This window comes from Columba livia, chromosome 13, assembly GCF_036013475.1.
Source record: "Columba livia isolate bColLiv1 breed racing homer chromosome 13, bColLiv1.pat.W.v2, whole genome shotgun sequence".
In the NCBI taxonomy this organism is placed as follows: Eukaryota; Metazoa; Chordata; class Aves; order Columbiformes; family Columbidae; genus Columba; species Columba livia.
Genome location: NC_088614.1, coordinates 9,354,968 through 9,372,219, shown reverse-complemented (window position 1 = coordinate 9,372,219; position 17,252 = coordinate 9,354,968). Strand labels below are relative to the sequence as shown.

The following is a 17,252-nucleotide window of genomic DNA, read 5'->3' as shown; positions in this document are numbered from 1 at the left end:
TGATTTCAGATGTGCCCCATTTCCAACTCAAAAGCATCTTTGCCTGCCAGATCTGCAGACTCCACTTTGGATCTGAAGCACACATTGATTTCTTTTCCCCTTTCTTTCTTTTCACACTTACAAATAGCAAAGGAATTTTAAGTCAAATTGGGCTCCCAAGTCACCAATTTGCCATGTTTTTAGCCTGCTCCTACAAATTTAACTCATTTGAGCTTGTATGTACAATAAAGAAAGAACATGCAGGTTAAAACTAAGGTCCAACACTTACCCTGTACTCATACCCAGTTTCCATCACTGACTGAGCAATAAGAAGGGAAAAAAGATTTTATTGCTGACATGGATGGACAGAGCCCAGAGAGCAAAGGGAGGCTGACCTTTTGCAAGAAGAGTTTGACTTCTTGGAGGAAGACTGTGCCTTAAATAAGAATATCAATGAGAAAAAAGAGAAATTCACCATGCAATCGACTTTTGGGTCAGTAAAAAAAAACGGGTTGAACTTCTATAGCCTATGCCATGTGGAATGTCAGAGAAGTTGATCTAGTGGTCCATTTGGTTTTAGAAAGCTAATGAATTGCTTTGGCCCAGATTTTTTTCTTGTGTACAAGGCACTGTCTTGTTTCCCCAGTGAAGTCACCTCTCATGGGGGACTTGTTGCCTCCCTATTCAGATGTCTGGGACAAAATATGCAAGTTGGGTCCCAACTAGATTTAGTTGGGAAGCTGAGTATTTGAAAAAATAACAAACAAACAAAAAAACAACAACAAAAACAACCATGAGAAGAGACTAAACAAAGGTATACCAGAACATTTTTATGTTTGTGATGTCAAGAAATTAATAATTACAGGTGCCTGGAAGAACTCAGGTGAAAACTCATATTTTATTTTTTAAAATCAGCTCCAACGCTGAGGCAGCTCATCAAGTAACACCCTGGAGAGGAGCACGACCAAGGCTTTTCTGGGCCTTCGTGCCATTTACACAGCTTAGCCTGCTTATTTCAAGGAGAAGCGAGCCAGCAAGCAAAGCTCTTGACACCTCACCCCAATGCTGAGAGCAAGAAGGGTTCTTAATCACCCACTTATGAGCAGCTGTGTTCAAAGTCTGAACTTGAGTAGTCAGGCTTAGAAGCTTTTTATGTTATCATTTTAACAAAAGCTCAAACAACAAAACAGAACAGATATGTGGGGTTTTCATGCAACTTAAAAATGCTGTTCTTAGCATCTCTTTACAGGCACAAAAGGCAAAACAAGCTTCTTAGTCTTTACTTGTCTCCATATTTTGCGTTGCACTTTTCAAACACTGCACAGTAAACCCCCAGGGTTGAATTCTCTTTGCTCTGCATGATGGATCATCAGACATACAATTCCCATTATTGTTAATGGCAGTTGTGTGTCAAATTACTACACATGGCATTTAGATGCTAGTCCTCCAAGCTACCTACTTTCCTCCTGCAGTACAAGCACATAGAAAAATCACCAGGATATTGTTACTTTTCCAAGTTGTTAACTGTGAAAGTTTTGAAATAAAAAATCTGCTGAAAGTTGTCATTATCTTAATACCAAAAAACTACACACAATTTTCACTTTTTACTGCAGAGCCACTAGTACTTTACGCTGTGAAGAAGTCCAGAAAATGCTGGGAAATAAGATTTAGAGTTGATCCATAGGCCACCATTAACGATAATTCTGAGGAACTTTGCTAGAGGTTAACACCAGTATATGAGACATAAAATGCTATTGAGAAAAACTTTGGAGGTGTTTTTATTTTTTTTAATTCTAGCAATATCTTCCAAAGAAACATCCTGGCCTTGAAAGTGCTGAGTAAATGAAACAGCAAGAGTCACAGAAGTTTCAATCAGTGTTGGGGCATAGATGTTACCATTGCCTTTGACATGATGGAATTAAAGCCACTTGTTTGTGCATCACAAACGGCACACGAGGGAAGCTCCGCTCCTCCAGCATCATGCAGCACCTTAGGGGCGAGACACAGGCAGGTGGGGTTTGTTATCAGTTTTTGATTACGTGCTTTTCTCTCTTTTGAGTGGAGCACAAGAAAATTGCTGTTAAACCCTCAAGGTCTCTCTTCCTCCCTTCTTCCTCTACACTGTACTATGTTTTCACACTCTGCCCATGTTATTTCAGCCAGCTTACGATGCACAAAGGAAAATTTAAACAAACGTACGCCTTCTTATAGCTACACCCTGTATTTTGTTTAAAGCATAAGTAGGCATTTGTAAGGAGAATAGACAGGTTACAGCTCTAAGCTATGAAATATTCATAAAAACATCAGTGTGATGTCTCACCTTTGCTCCTTCAAATAGCCAATGCTTTGACTGCCTCCCCAGAGCCAACTTCCAGTGTCAGAAATTATAGTAAGTAGCTTATTGTGTTGTTAATATATGATTATGTCACCTCTCTTAGCTCTCTCCCATTAAAGAGACTGAAGCCTAGATGTCTGAATATCCCTAACTTGAAACAAAGCTGGGGGATTTCTTTCCCCATTTGTAAAACTGCTCAATTGTAAGATGAGCTGGAGATTCACAGGGAAAAGGTTCTGTGACTTTTTTTGCAGGAATCCTATTTACAAGGCTTCAGAACAAGAATTCTCCAGCACATAATTTATCTTGATGCAGAAGGAGGGAAGAGACCCCAGAGCCACAAGTGCTCTCCTCTTGATCTTCTAGAAAGACAGTGGTTTAAGCAATATTTGTTTCTAAACTCATCACTTCCTTCACTGGAGCTTCACTGATGATTGTACCTGAATAAACCTGGAAATCTACCGTGCTGTGGACACAATATCACAAACCTTGTGGCCTCTTCCCTCTGAAAATGGAAAAGAACCAGACCATTTTCTTCCACAACACACTAATAGAACCTTTGAGTATCTGTCTGTCTGCTGGTCCCAAGTCAACTCCTCTTACTATCAAATCAAATTCCTATTTGCAAGGATTATATCGAATGCAAATCCCCTTCCCACCTGGTTTCATGGCTAGAAATGACAGCTACTGAGTATCCAAACCAAACTCCAGTCAGCATTTGAGATGTGTACCTTGTCAAACACACAGAAACATCTCCCTGCAGCAATCATAGTGAGATACTCAGCCTTTGGAGCCTGTAGATGTCTTCAGTCCAACTTCTCAAGAGGATGGTTGAACTCATTGTTCACTGTCCAAAAGTCCTTGGGAGTTTACGGCCCTACGTTAAAATCTAAATTTTACATTTGAAGAGACACTTCATGATGGATAGTGTAAATTAGTATAAAGTAACTTTTTGTCAGCCAGAATTCACGACATAGTTAAATTTAAGCAATGCCTTTTTAAGTGCCTCCATGAATTAACATTTTCATAGTTTCCCCTTGGATTCTGAGGAAATAAAGGTCTACTGGTAATTATTTTCCTACTTTTCATTGTCGCAATTGGACTTTTTATTAAGATCCAGGGTAGAAGATATCTGATTTATCTAGCTGACATGTTAATGGCCACTAACCTGAGACCATATTTCTTTCTTATTTTACAAAGTAGATGTTTTGAAGCATGTTGACTCTTGTTTTAGGAACAAATAAAAAGATTTACAAAATCTTCTAGGAGCATTTTGTCATATTTAAGAAACTGTGGATTTGAGGAAGAAAAGAGCAAAGAGACTTCTGTTTCAAAATTGTGGCCTAAAAATGGCTCTCACATGAAATCTTCAAGTCTCTTTGGCTCTCTGGTGCTTCACATAGATTTTATTGGGTCATGTTTCTCATAAGAGTATCCAACATCAAACATTAGCAAAGCAGTACTCAAGTTATTGGCCACTGTTAATCTCCTCTGTTTCAGATGAGTAATTTCTGACTTTTATTAGGAGGTGGGAAAAATCTCTGGGAAAATCTTCCTTCATGCATGACAACTTGTCTCCATTCTCCGCCTCTGCACTATGTGTGGAACAAGATGTCTCAAAATCTAATTCTAGAATTTAAGTATGAAGCTGAAAAAATTGCTGGAGTTTCTCACAGAATTTTGTATCACAGGCTAGGATTATTAATAGTCATAAAACACAGGGCCCTTTGCCCACAGATGCTCTGCAGGTGCACATCCAGTGAACTTTACAAGAAACTGGCTTCCAACTATTCTATTTGAAGTGCTAGAGAAGAATAAGTCTAATCCTTCAAGCACATACATAACTTCAGCCTTTTGCCTGCTAGCAGGCTTCAATAGGACAATTTCGGATGACAGAGTTAATTGTATATGCCTGGGATGTTGGAGAATCAAGGCCTAGACTCCAGCGGTTGATAGATGATCCGGCTGAACAGCTCTTCCCAAATGCAGCCTGACTTGTGCCTTGTAAGGCGATTATGGCAGTGTCAGTTAGCATTCGCATGGCTGCAAAAGAGAATCGAAAAGGAAAAGGGACACAGGGCTGAGCAAAGAAGAAAATTCACTGTATTGCAAAGAGGCTAAGGACGCATTGCAGTTCCAAGGAACAAAGGACAGAAGTGCTCTGGAGGTTTAAGGATGTAGATCACTTCCATTAAGTGCTCACTAAAGTTAGCTGAGGATTTCTGATGAAGCATCTTTCTGTTCAGAAAGATTACTATGCCAGAAAACAGTAAATTCATCAAAATATTTCATGAAGTATCTTCTCGCCACGTCCACAGCACATACATCTATTACTTGTACACGTGCCCTTGAACTTACATTTGACAACTTTTACAGAGGCTGTTTGTCCTCTGTATTCAAATTATGGTCTTCTCAAAGGAGTTTCCTGTTCCTGCCTGGATGCACTACAGCCTCATCAGTCACTGCTGAATCTGTTGTGCAATACAACCTTCACACGAGCTCAAGTCATTTGTTTCGTAAGGGAAGGTTTCAAAATAATCGCTTATTACAGAGAAAGTAAACCAGAACATGACAAAAAATATCCCATCCTCATTTTTTATTTCAAATACTTCTGTTTGGAGGAAGAGGGACATGCTAAAAGGCCAGTTTAGTTGGGCAACTGTAAAATAATCAAGCCAAAATTCCTTTTTGTGTGCTTAATTGATTTCAGTGAAGACACACCTCAGGAGTGAATCTGGCTTCGCTTTCTCTCACACACATGTGGTCTTAGAAAATTTGCTCAAGTTCTGGAAAACCTCTGCAATTTTGGTAAACCCTCAATTGTTCTCCTGAGGGAAGTTTCTGTTAAACGATGTATCTTTGTTCACCTCAGTCAGAGTTTCCAAGAATAGGATTAATTAGTCTTAGACATCCCACTATCAAAAAGGTTAAGTTCTTCTTCATTAGGAACGACCTCATCTTGTCTCCAATCTCACACTGCTATCATCTGTAACGATGCACCAGAGAGGCATCAGTCGTACCGTGACTGAAAAGGCTGTTGGATGACTTGTTTATAGCCAAAGCTTTAATTCACTAAATAATGGAGAAAACAACTTTCTAATGCGAGTTGTGTTTCTGCTTTGCAGACCGAGTGCTTGTCTCATTGCTGCTGTCACGTTTGGGGCTAATTTAATGAATAATTAAATAATTCAGCTTTTAACTAAATTAATCATTTAGTTAATTCATTAATAATAATCCATTGCACTTCTATGGTGCCTTCCAGGCTAAGATATCAAAGTGTTTTGTGAGCATTATGGTGAAGTTCACCCTTCTTCCTCCCGCATATAGCCTGAATAAATGGGTTTTATATGATAAACTACATTAATCAGCTTCAAAGAGAGATGGAACCCAGTTCTGATTACACGGGTAGGGACAAGGAACAGCTCAAACAACCAGCTTGCCATTTTCAGCAGATGCAGACTTTATTCTCCAAATCCCTTTTCCCTCATTATCATAAAACAGCACACATGACAGGAGGCAGGATGATGCAACACTGGGACGTGTTGTGATGCAGTTTGACTCCTTGGTCTGCTAAAGATGTTTTGGGTAATCCACAGTCCCCAAATACCTTAGCTGCCCACCAACACAACGAGGTGGGTGCAAACACCTCATTTCAAGAAAAATACACTTAAGGCTGTGAGGTTTTTGCATACTGTGGTAAAGCGACCAAGCTGCAAATCTGTGGATGCCAGCTCAAATTGTTTAAGCATCATCCCCATGAACCCAGGGTTCTGTGTCTCAACTTCTTGCACCAGGAAAGACATAGCAAAGATCTGCTGAACTCAGCAGGTTGGTGGCAGAAGTTGGCACAAGCCCAGCACTTCCAGTTCTTTGTGTGCCCAGCAGATCCACATTCAACTCACATCTGAGCCAGGGATTGACAACTCCCTACTTCACACCAAGCTCTACCTGAGGACAGTAAAATTTTCAAGCCATTAGTAATAATTTCCTCATCAATACTACATTGTTCCTCTTATTTTTCTCTCCTTGATACCTGAATAGCCTGTGAAGGTAGCTTCCATATGTTTAAGATCATCTTTCCACTTATAGTAATTTACTGTCTCAATCTGGTTCAGTGAGGTGATATTTTTAAGACAGAAAGAAAACTAATTTTTTCATACATATTGAAAGAAGCTGATTACGTAGAACATTGTGGCCTGTTGTGCAGAACACAATAATTAACCACTTTGCTCCTATATTTATTTTTTAGGCTTAAACAATGCTGAAATTCTTAATAATGCTGCATAGCAACTATCTAAAGTGAAAAAAAAAAATCAGTATTCAGGAAGAGTAAACTGACAAGAAGCCAAATGGATTTAACTGTCTAATTCTGAAGGAGAGAGAAACAGAACAGTTTAAAAGAACTATTCTCTTAGTAAGTGAAGATGTCATGATGCAGTGTTTAATGAGGGAGGAGTGGGAGCTAAGCTGATATGAAAAGGGGGAGGGAATGTGATGCCCCACAAGGCCTCGTGAGAAATGCACAGGATAAGAAGCCCGTTCCCACCTTCCCAAGCAACATGATGGTCAAGTACACAATTCAAGATCTCTACGGGGATGGTGCTGCAGAGAAAATGCAATAAAACACTTTTGACACCTTTTTGGGAGGGCGGTGAAGAGGGAGAAGGCCTCCGAGAAGTGCGCCATGGCACTGCTTTTCAACAGCCTTGGTGCTTATGAAGATAAGAGTAGTGCAAACACTTCTGACACTGCAAAAGCTGACTTCAAGAGCATTCACAACACCCCAAGGATTTCAGTGATGGAAATTTTTGTGCGCATACTAAAAATACTCATCTGGGGAAGCTTGAGGGTGGATGGAAGTGTTGTGCAAAGAACTGAAAAAACAAACCAAGAAAAATACCCCCAAGTATGCTGAACAGCAGCCTGATTATGGACAAAACAGCTCAGAGGTAGGTTATACTGATCCTGTGTGAACCATTACATGCTGCTTCAGGACTGGTAAAACTAAATTCGTATTGGAAACACAAGCCTTTTGCCTCAAATCTGCACAATCCCCATGTTCAGCTCTAGACCTGCATGGGGAGCCACCTCTAGACCATTTTTTCAAAGAAATCTCACAGGAAGGACAAGAATGGTAAAAATCTTCAAGGATCTTGCAAAAGATTGAAACAATACCGCTCCTGCTTGTATGGGAAGTGCAGGAGAAGTTGCGTGATCTATAGCAGCTATATTGAAAAAGAAGAATATTGGCTTGTATTTTTAAAGGCAAACAGCTACTTAATGCAAGGCTGCTGTTAGACTGAAATTTATGCATTTGCTCAAGTGCTTTGCAGGACAGGAATATCGTTATCCTCAGGCTTGAAGCTGAGCACACGTTGAAGTGCTTTTGCTGAACAGAAGCAGGGCTTACAGCAAACTTCAACCTTAGCAAGTATCCAGTCTGCCTTCACAGGAACCACAACATATCAGCCCAGGTGTTTCCTTAAGCTAAAACTGCCAGTCATGAGAGCTCTATATAAATTGCCAGATTTTTAAAAAGGTTGATGATGCAGGAGAAATCATTGCATGCTTGGTCCATATAATCAGTGGGCAAATCCACTACTGGTAGAAGTTTCCGTAGGCCGAGGAGGCCAGTGGTCCTATGACAACTTATAGCAGATGAAGATCTATTACCTTGACATTAACTTAGGATTCTCACCATACCGTTGCGTTTCTGCTGGCTGTTGCAAATACAGATATTTACTATTTTGACAGCTAGAGCTGTTCTCCTAGCTGCAGTCAGTGAATTGCTCCTTCCCCGGTAATAATTACAGGAGAATCAAAAACACAGTGAAAAGAAAAGGAAGTTAAAAGAACCTTTTTGAAGACATGCCACTGTACTGTCTTGCCCAAAAAATGAGTCTGTCTTTAATTAAGCCAAGGGAAAGACAAGGCTTCTATGGCATATTAGCATGCTTTTATCACTGCGCTCAGAGTAACAATTAACAAAGCAAACCTCATGGAAGTCTGGCTGGTCCTGTGAAACACCCTTGTTAGTTATCTCCAACAACTGCCACAAGAGCCTGTCAAATTTTTTCTAATCTACGTATTAATGGATTTTTATTAGCACCATTTGCTACTTCAAAGATCATGTATGTTGTCTATTTAACCTTGAAAAGCCCACTGGCTAAAAGTATTTAGGAATATGAGGTGTTTTTCTGCCTAATTTGTTCTGTAAGTATCAAATGGAAGCTGTGTCATTTGGAAATGCAATTTAGCATGACAGTCCAGTGCAGGACTTCTCTAACTGTTGTTTATTTATCAATCATTTTATTTATTGACCATCCAATCCAGAAATGAAAAAAAAAAAAGGCAAATGTAATTTTTTACTTTCAAATACTTTAAGATTTCATATTACTGCAATAACTTTTGAAACTCCAAGTTTAAAAGGCAAGTGAATGCACAAGCTCATTTAGCTGCTCAATTGATTTTACAATGACACTATTCAGAAAAAAATTCCTTAGTCATGAAGGTCAAATCAAAATATGAAGTGAGGCTTGTATTTGTATTATTTACACTTTGATAATTTACTAAGTGATATATATTAGTCAACTAATGGTTGTTAAGCTCCTTGAAGACTAAAAGCACTCAGAGTGTTAAACACTATTCTTCCCACCATCATATATTCTAATTTTCAATGTTTTTAGCACACAAAATATGTTTTGCTCAGATCTAGAGGATGCTTAAAATTAGCATGTTTATACATTTTGAGGATGCAGTTAATTTACGTAGGTTAATGATTCCTGTGGCATATTGAGGATGCTACATGGCGAATAAATGAGAGTTTGCAACCTGACTCACATCAAATAAATTGAGACTTCAGGATTCTGTCAATTCTCAGTGACAGTAAAAAATGTCAGATGAAATCCCACTCCTGGGGGAGAAACTACAGCAAATGTCCCTTGGTTGCACAAGCACCAGAATTACACACCTTTTCAGGCTGGACACCTGTGCCTTTCTCACAGGAACCAGCATTGCCAAAGCAAAGCTCTCCGACACAGGAGCCCTTTCCCAACAAGAGGGAGCAATGAGACCTCCCAATCTCCACATCTCCTCCAAAAAGTAGTAAAAAGATACTTACAAGGACAATGAATTGCTTCAATTCTCTTTGGTGGAGAAGAATCAATGCTTAAGTAGCTTTACCAGGATCGAGACAGACATTTCCATTTGATTACGCACACAGGTGAAATAACACAGTCAAACTTAGAACACTTAGATCAACATCCTTAAATTAGAGCTCGGTAAAAATGTGACTTTTTTGGGTCAGGAAGGACAAGCAGCCACTCAGCTGCCCTTTGCCCGGGCTGGCTCGCAGCCTGCTGTCCCGGGAGCTTTCCTTGGAGATGCAGACTGGAACTTCTCCAGGGCTGTGGAAGACACAAAAGTGAGGTTTTCATTTCCTTCCTAGCACTCAATATTTAGACTGCTACTAGCTGGGGTAAATCTCTTATGTTGGTTAAATTTATAAGTTTGTTATTAAATTTGCAACTATGGTTGTGGTAAATAATTAACACATTTTCTGCACCACGTAACCTTTGCTTTTACTGCAGCAGCCCCTCCACTCCTTGTTCGGGTGCCAATGGGTATTAGTGAGGAAAGTGTGGTGGGGAGATGTCTCGTTAATTAGACCATTATTTTGATAACTCAGATTCGCCGTAGGGTGGCTGATCTTTCACATGTACCATGTTTCTCCTCGAGAGCATCCCAGGTGAAATACTGCCTTCCCTAGCCCTATATTTTGACAGTTCCATAAAATTTCCTTAATCTTCAGCCACACATAATATGCTGACAAACTTAATAAACAATACAATTCATTTCCAGTATTCACTCTACACAACTTAAAATTAAATCTCCTTTCTCCTTCACTTTTTTCACAGCAACTGAAACCTCTCATTTTCTCACTTTTTTCTACCTTGGCTAACCAAAAGATAAACTTTTGTTAACATAAGCGCAGTCTCATCTGTGTTTCCATGTCTTTAAAAGGCATGTTCCTGGCAGCAGGGAAAACATTACCAGGTTGTATGAAGCACATGTAGCATTTAGAAAATTTAACCAGTTAAAGGAAAAAAAAAAATAAAAAAGAATGGAGAAAATAATCCTTTAAAAGCCATGTTTGGAAAAGACTATGAATACAATTAACCTCTGAAATTCTATGCTTGTTGGATAGCCTAATGCAGAACTTCCCAGGGACCATTTACCTCAATGGAAAAGCATAAATACTTTGTAGCACCAACTTTATCAGTGCAACTTTGACTGAACAGTGTCCCTAGAGTCACTTAAGGGTTAATCCTTTGCATCTCACGACAGGTAATGGATTTTGATTAAAGAGAACACATTAGCAGCTTGCAAGCCTAAAGCAGATGCACACATCCCAGCTCTATATTTAATTTAAAACCAGCACCCTCAAAGAGGAATGTAAGCCATTTATACCACCAGCAACTAATCCTAAAAATGTAGCGCAACTGACCTCAGTGAAATGGAAATTACGACCAGAGCTTAGCTGTAACAATTATTTGCATAAGGTTTTACTGGCAAGAACATTTAGAGAACAGTGCATGGATTCTTAATGAAAACAAGCCCAACTGTTGGGAGAAGAACTCAGCGCACTTTTTCCAGGTGTGTTTCGAGATGACAGACCTTCCCCCACAGCCAGAAGTTCACCAGCTTGCTTGGACCCAGCAGGCAGCCAACCCATCTTCCCATGGGCAAAGCAGATAGTAGAGCTACAACCATTTTGCTATCAGCTTTGTCCACTGCCTTGCACCAGCCTTGGATCTAAGATCAGTTCAAACTGTATCTAAATTAGTCCTTCCTCACTAGCTGGATGGTGGGAATGGGATTCTGCAGCTTCTCTGCCCAGTCACTGTCCACACCACAGGAAAGAAATTCAGGTTATTCCCATGTGATAGCAAACTCTCTGGGCAGCGCACAGAGATGTTCTGCGCAACTGGAGAACAACTACATGAGATCAGCCAAAGAGGGTTCACATCAATGTATCAGGATGACCTTGTTGGAACATGTCTGGTTTTAGACAGAACCACAAGAAAGTTCACACAGCTTTTCATACCAGGGTACTCCTGGGGAAATTCCTGCATACAAAAAGCTCAGCTGCATGCAATATCAACTGGTACTGCACTGGCCTTAAAAACAAGAGGGAATTGCCTCCGTGTAGACAGAGAGGATTTTAATCCACAGCTCATTTGGCCCTTTCATTGAAATTCTTCCAAAGTTCAGAGAAATTATTGACCGTTTTCCATTGATAATAGCTTGGAGGAGAAACAAAATACCCCCAAACCCAACTCCAGACTATGTCCAGAACAAAAGGCAACCACAAAAGAAGAAAATAGAGCATATGTGAAATATGTGGTCGGCAAGAAAAAGGCCACCCGTGTTTTAGATTTTAATTATGAAAATTTTTCTCTTCTGACAAGTGAAATGAATTTAGTCATTCGTGCATGGTGTGAAAGTTGAATCGTCTGAAAATTAAATCAAAATAAAAAATGAAAACTACAAATGAGGCTTTCATTGTTGCCAACAAGGGAGTCATCCTTTAGAGGTGACATTTCACAGCAGTCCCTGAGAAATGCGATTGTTCATAGCATTAAGTAAATTATGGTCCCTGAACAGTGTGGAAATAATTGGAAATGTTTGCTGTTTTTAAGTAAATGCTATAAATCCCTGAAGGCTGTTTGAGTCTTGAAGTAGAAGAGAATAAAATGTTTCAAGCAGGAAAGCATATGGGTAAAACGCCTGATGGTTTGGCTGACAATCTTAAAACTTCACCCTAAATATCAGCTGGTAGTAGTTTTCCTTTTTCTGCTAATGGGCTCCCTCTTAGAAAGTTCTCCTTTTCTCCCTTCTCTCCAGCCAACACTCACACATTAAATGGCAATACTTAACTAGATGTGCCTTTTGCAGAAATAAAAATGTCAGTGCATAAGCCCCAAATGCAATGTAAATAAAGGCAATGCACCATGTAACGCCACTCGTGTCAGAGTCTAAAAATGTGATTCCCTTATGCTGCCCAGTGGCCACCAATGCTTCTCTCTGTCACTCCCGGGACGAGGGCCGCGTTAGGTTTCCTGTCGCTTTGTTCATAAAGAGCTCACACCTTTGTCAACAGAATTCTGCTGCAATCCTGAGGCAGCTTTTTCTATTTGTACATAACCTGCCACGTTTCATGGCTAATCAGTATCTTCCAACATTCTTCTTGAAATGCTTTTTCACCCTCATTATACTATATCTGCCATTTCTTCTTCTAGCTCCCTGATTATTGTGAAAAAAAAAAAAAAAAAGCTTTTACATTTGTTGAAAATATGTAAAATTGTTGCTTAGAGTACACTTGTCATTTTGTCTTATCACAACAGTGTAAGACTCCAGCCCCAACACAGATATATTTAATGCATCCAAACTGTGACACATTCTTTCAGTAAGAAGCCTTTAACACATCCACCCAGCACTTTTCCTGACACAGCCCCACGTTAACCAAGCTGGCTCATACACATCTACCATGCTCTACAATCCTGTATTTAATGAACTGCTCTTAGAAACCCCAGCTACTATTCCCCGGTGCCAAACACAGGTGTGCTCCAGCACACGTGCTTGTTCCCTCCGTACATGCAATGCACTTTTGGACTTTTTCCAAGCAGCAGCAACAGAAGAAGGAGAATTAGCTCACTTGGCTCGACACCAGCCATGACCCCACCTGCACGGAGCAGCTGCAAGACGCTGCATTAACTCCTGACAAGTGGATTACTCACAGCAAGAAGACAATTCTATTACTTAGAGGAAGGAACAAAATATGTCACTGAAAGGTTTAAGGGCCATGAGGCAAATATATAAACATTGTTTAGGCACCTGTTTATGCATACATGAGCCTAGTGGGATTCACAAAGGCACCTGCATAAGTTAGTCACCTAATTTGTTCCAGTTGTAAAGGTATTCAGAGCCTAATTGCTTAAGTGTTTTTGAAATTCCCGGTAGACATCAAAAGACCTTTGTAAATCTGCTTCCCTATGCAACCAGATTTTAGGGACATAGCCTATAAACAACAATGCCTGTTCATGCAGTCACACGGTTTTGATCAGTGTTTTAAAGACTATTTGCAAAGTTAAGAGGTTTATGTGGTCCTTGGCATATGTGGGTTCAAACCAGTCCAGTCACATATTTGTTACTAATCTGTGGGTAAAACTTGGCTGTGTGTTGTGCTGTTGCACACACAGTTATGGTTTAAACAGAAATCTGCCAGCATAGAAATATTACTCCATCTTTCAGCGGCAAAAACAGAGGCTTTCATTAAGACAGTCTGACTCTTCCTTGTGTATTTATACTTGAGTTTTGATTTAAAAAGCAGGCTTTTGTCTTCATGATTTTTATCCCTTACGTGAACTAAATTCCTTTACAAACAACATATATCTTGTACACAACTTGTGGGAAAAAAACAAACAAAAAAACACCAAAAAAACCTACATTCTCCTTTTTTGTTGCAAAGATTTGTGTGGATAGCCTGACTCCATTAATTTCTACTGGATTGACTCTGTACCATCTGTTTTCTGTGCAGCTGCTTTATTGTGGGGAAGAGAGGAAGACAAAAAAGCACCCTTCTAAGCTCTACCGATGACATCCAGAAATAAGACTGTAATTGGTGGAAAACCTTCTGAAGTCTGTGTAATCATAACAGTCAAAGGGATTAGAGTGTGATCTAAAAGAAGAGATGCAGATCAGGGTTTTTTCAAAAGGGTTTGAAACCTGCCTACCAGACCCTTTCCAGACCATCATCTCTTCAAAATATATAAAAAAAAATAAGGCCACCAGCATAAGAAGCAATTAAACTGGAACTTATACAAACGGATGTTTCTCACTGTTTTGCAGCATATAGTAGACAGGTAATAATCCATCAAACAGTGATTACAGTGCATGTAACAGGAAGGTGATATTCTAACATATGCCCACTGCATACAGTCATTAGAAGGGCAGTACATTAATTTTAGAAGAACACAATCCTGATTTTGAGTAATCTTAATCTCTGCTCTTATACCAATGATCTTAACATTATGCCTGAACAGAAGCAAAGCAGACTTAGTTCAGTGCAGATGGGAACACAAACTCCCAATTTCAAGAGGGTGAATCATTTCCAACCAGGAGCTTGGAAAACAATCCTTCAAAGCAGGCAAGCAGCTGCACAGCTGCAGTGCAAACAATGTGCTCGACTCATTACATGTAATACATCACTACCAAGCAGAATACACTTCATTCTGGTTTTCATTTGTGCCATTGTGTTAGACCTGTGCCACACTGCTTCTGTTTAGCATAGTAGCACTAATAATAATTCCTATTTCAGGATTATCCTCAATATCACTCATTCCATGATCTAAACCCCACTGCATCTTCATCTTAATACTGCCAGTAGCTTCAGTCATATTTGTAAATGTGTTCTGAGTCCTAGAAACAATTTATTTGTGCTTGAACTTTCTGTGATAAGAGCACTGCCTTTGCAGGATTAACTGATGTTACCCATGTATTTATGACTCGGGTAACTTGTTTTTCCCAGCTTTAATAAATAATGAAGTCCGGATGGTTTTTGCAACGGGGTTCTCGCCCTCCTGGAGCCACAACGTGAGCCGGAACAGAGCACTGATACCAGTCGGAGGCAGAAGCTCATTCCTCCGCCAAAGTAATTCTCAGCAGAATGCAGCAACCACATAATACAGACGACTGCTATAAATACAGCAGCAGCCTGGTAAGGAGCGGTGTGGGAAACACAGGCTGTGTTTCAGCATCTCCCACCACACCGAGTGCCTCTTTGGAGGCTGCTGCTTCCTCCGAGATGCCAAGCACCCTCTGTTCCCACCTGCGTCAAATTCTACCTAAAAGGCAAACTGGGGCCCTTTAGTGAAATAAAGCTTGACATACAGATGATACCTTTATAAGCCAGACAGCAACAATTAACTAACAACATATCTCTCCTATACCAGACTTTTGGACGTGCTGCATGCGGTGAAGTTGAGGATGGTTTTTGCTGTTGTTAGGGAGCAATGATTACAATCTTTATCCAATGCATGTTCCAAGGGAAACAATCCTTTTCTTCTGAACAGGACTGTCATTGTGACTTACATCAACAGATCGATAGAGAGGTGGGAAACATCCTCCAGGAACCTACATGTTCACAAAGACACTTTCCAAAGGTTCTTCAGCTTCACACTTACATTTTCTGTGCTTATTGTCTACGCAACTTTGTGGTCAATAAACTTACACTAGTGACGGTCTAACAACCCTCCTGCTCCCCCAAGACAGTAATCTGTATGGCACTGTTGGAGCTCTTTAAACAATTTTGCTTGAATTTCAGCTGCAGAGACTGTTGATAAAAAACTGAAACTCTTTCCTGAAACTTTGTCCCCAAGGTGCATGAATTCCTGCGTGACCACATCTGTCACGCTCGTTCAGCCTAAAGCCTCTGTCCACTTCACAGGCTTCGGCAGCAACCGATTAGCAGAACAGAATACAACTCTGCCGACACAGCCCTGCTACCTCCTGTTTCAGACTTTCACAGTTTTCAGTGCATTTATCTCAACTTTCATCAGCAATGGTGATGTTCTTTCGGCTGAACGGAGGCACACAGAGAATTAAAGCAGATTGTAACAGAGCGAAGAATTCAATCTGAGTCTCCTGAGCCTCTTCGCTCACACCATAGCCAGCAAACACCCACCACAGCGAAGCAACATGACACCTGAACGCAGCCCACCTGGGAGTTTTACACAATCTGGACAGATTTAAGCTTCTGCCTTGGGAGAAGGGAATTTTTGCTTCCACATGTTCATTTACACTACCATTTTATATTTAATCCTAATCTACCTGCATTAAAAATAGCACGTGTTTGGGGGAATAGGACTTCAGTTGAGTACTTTAAAATGCTTATGCTGTAGATGTTTACTCATTGTACATGACAGAGTAATACTATATTTACCTCAAACATTAAAAACCAAAAGTGTTTCAGATAGTTAAATATGTGCCTTAAAGCAAACAGTGTAAACACCTTGTAAAAGCAAAATTCCCTAGTGTTGGCAAATAAACAAGCTGCAGGGGGTAAACAAAGAAAACACAAAAAAGAATCATTGCAAGATAACAGCAAATGAATAAAACACAGCTGAAATCACACAGTAGAAATTCAGTGGCCTTTTTCAATGGGTCACATCTTCCCAGCCAGCTTACCACAGCAGACCATGTACCATTCTTAATTACATCAGTATAAATCCAGAGAAACCTCTATCAAAAGCCTGAGCTCACGAAACCATGTCTGAGAATTACCATAACTGCTCTACCCATCCATCTCCTCCTTTTTCTGGTTACATATAATAGAGATATTGATGGTTCAGACTCAAGCTTTCAAAACTTTTGAGACTACATTACTCCAGAAGAAACACAAAATTAAAGCAGCAGGAAGGGGAATGTAAGGGCTATTGACTTATTGCAGAAAATGAACCAAAGCGCACTCATGACCATCAAGGAGAAAAGCCAGACCCCTGTGCCACCCCTATCTCAGCCCCCTGTATGATCATCATTACCTCTGAAACTGCTTTGCCAGCATCAGACTGGGCATTGTGAATTTTGCTCTGGTCAATAAAGGTGACTAATTGCAGAGACAAATGTTGCGTGTCTTGCCTTGGTCAGAGGAAAGAAAACTGCTTCCTTGTGAGAGCAACAACGTGTGCTGGTGCAGGGGATCTGTGGGTGTGGGAGGTGGTCAGAGCAAACGAGGGGCTGAGGCACAGCTGGGGACACTGCTGAGAGCAGCTGCACAGGCTGCAGCAATCACACACCTGCGGAGCCTTTTCCTAAGTGTAAGATCTGATCCAGCCCCAATGGCACCAAAAGTGAGAGAAACCTGGAGGACAGAGCCCAC

The 17,252-nt window shown here is 40.3% G+C and overlaps 1 long non-coding RNA gene across 1 annotated transcript in view; it reads right to left on the bottom strand.

The window, feature by feature from the left end:
• The window catches only part of LOC135575320 (uncharacterized), a 64,467-nt gene extending 47,420 nt beyond the window's left edge, over positions 1-17,047 (bottom strand). Inside the window, exon 1 of the long non-coding RNA XR_010465850.1 lies at positions 16,915-17,047. This is a non-coding gene — a long non-coding RNA (uncharacterized LOC135575320). The remainder of the gene's footprint in view (positions 1-16,914) is intronic.
• Positions 17,048-17,252: the final 205 nt, after the last annotated feature.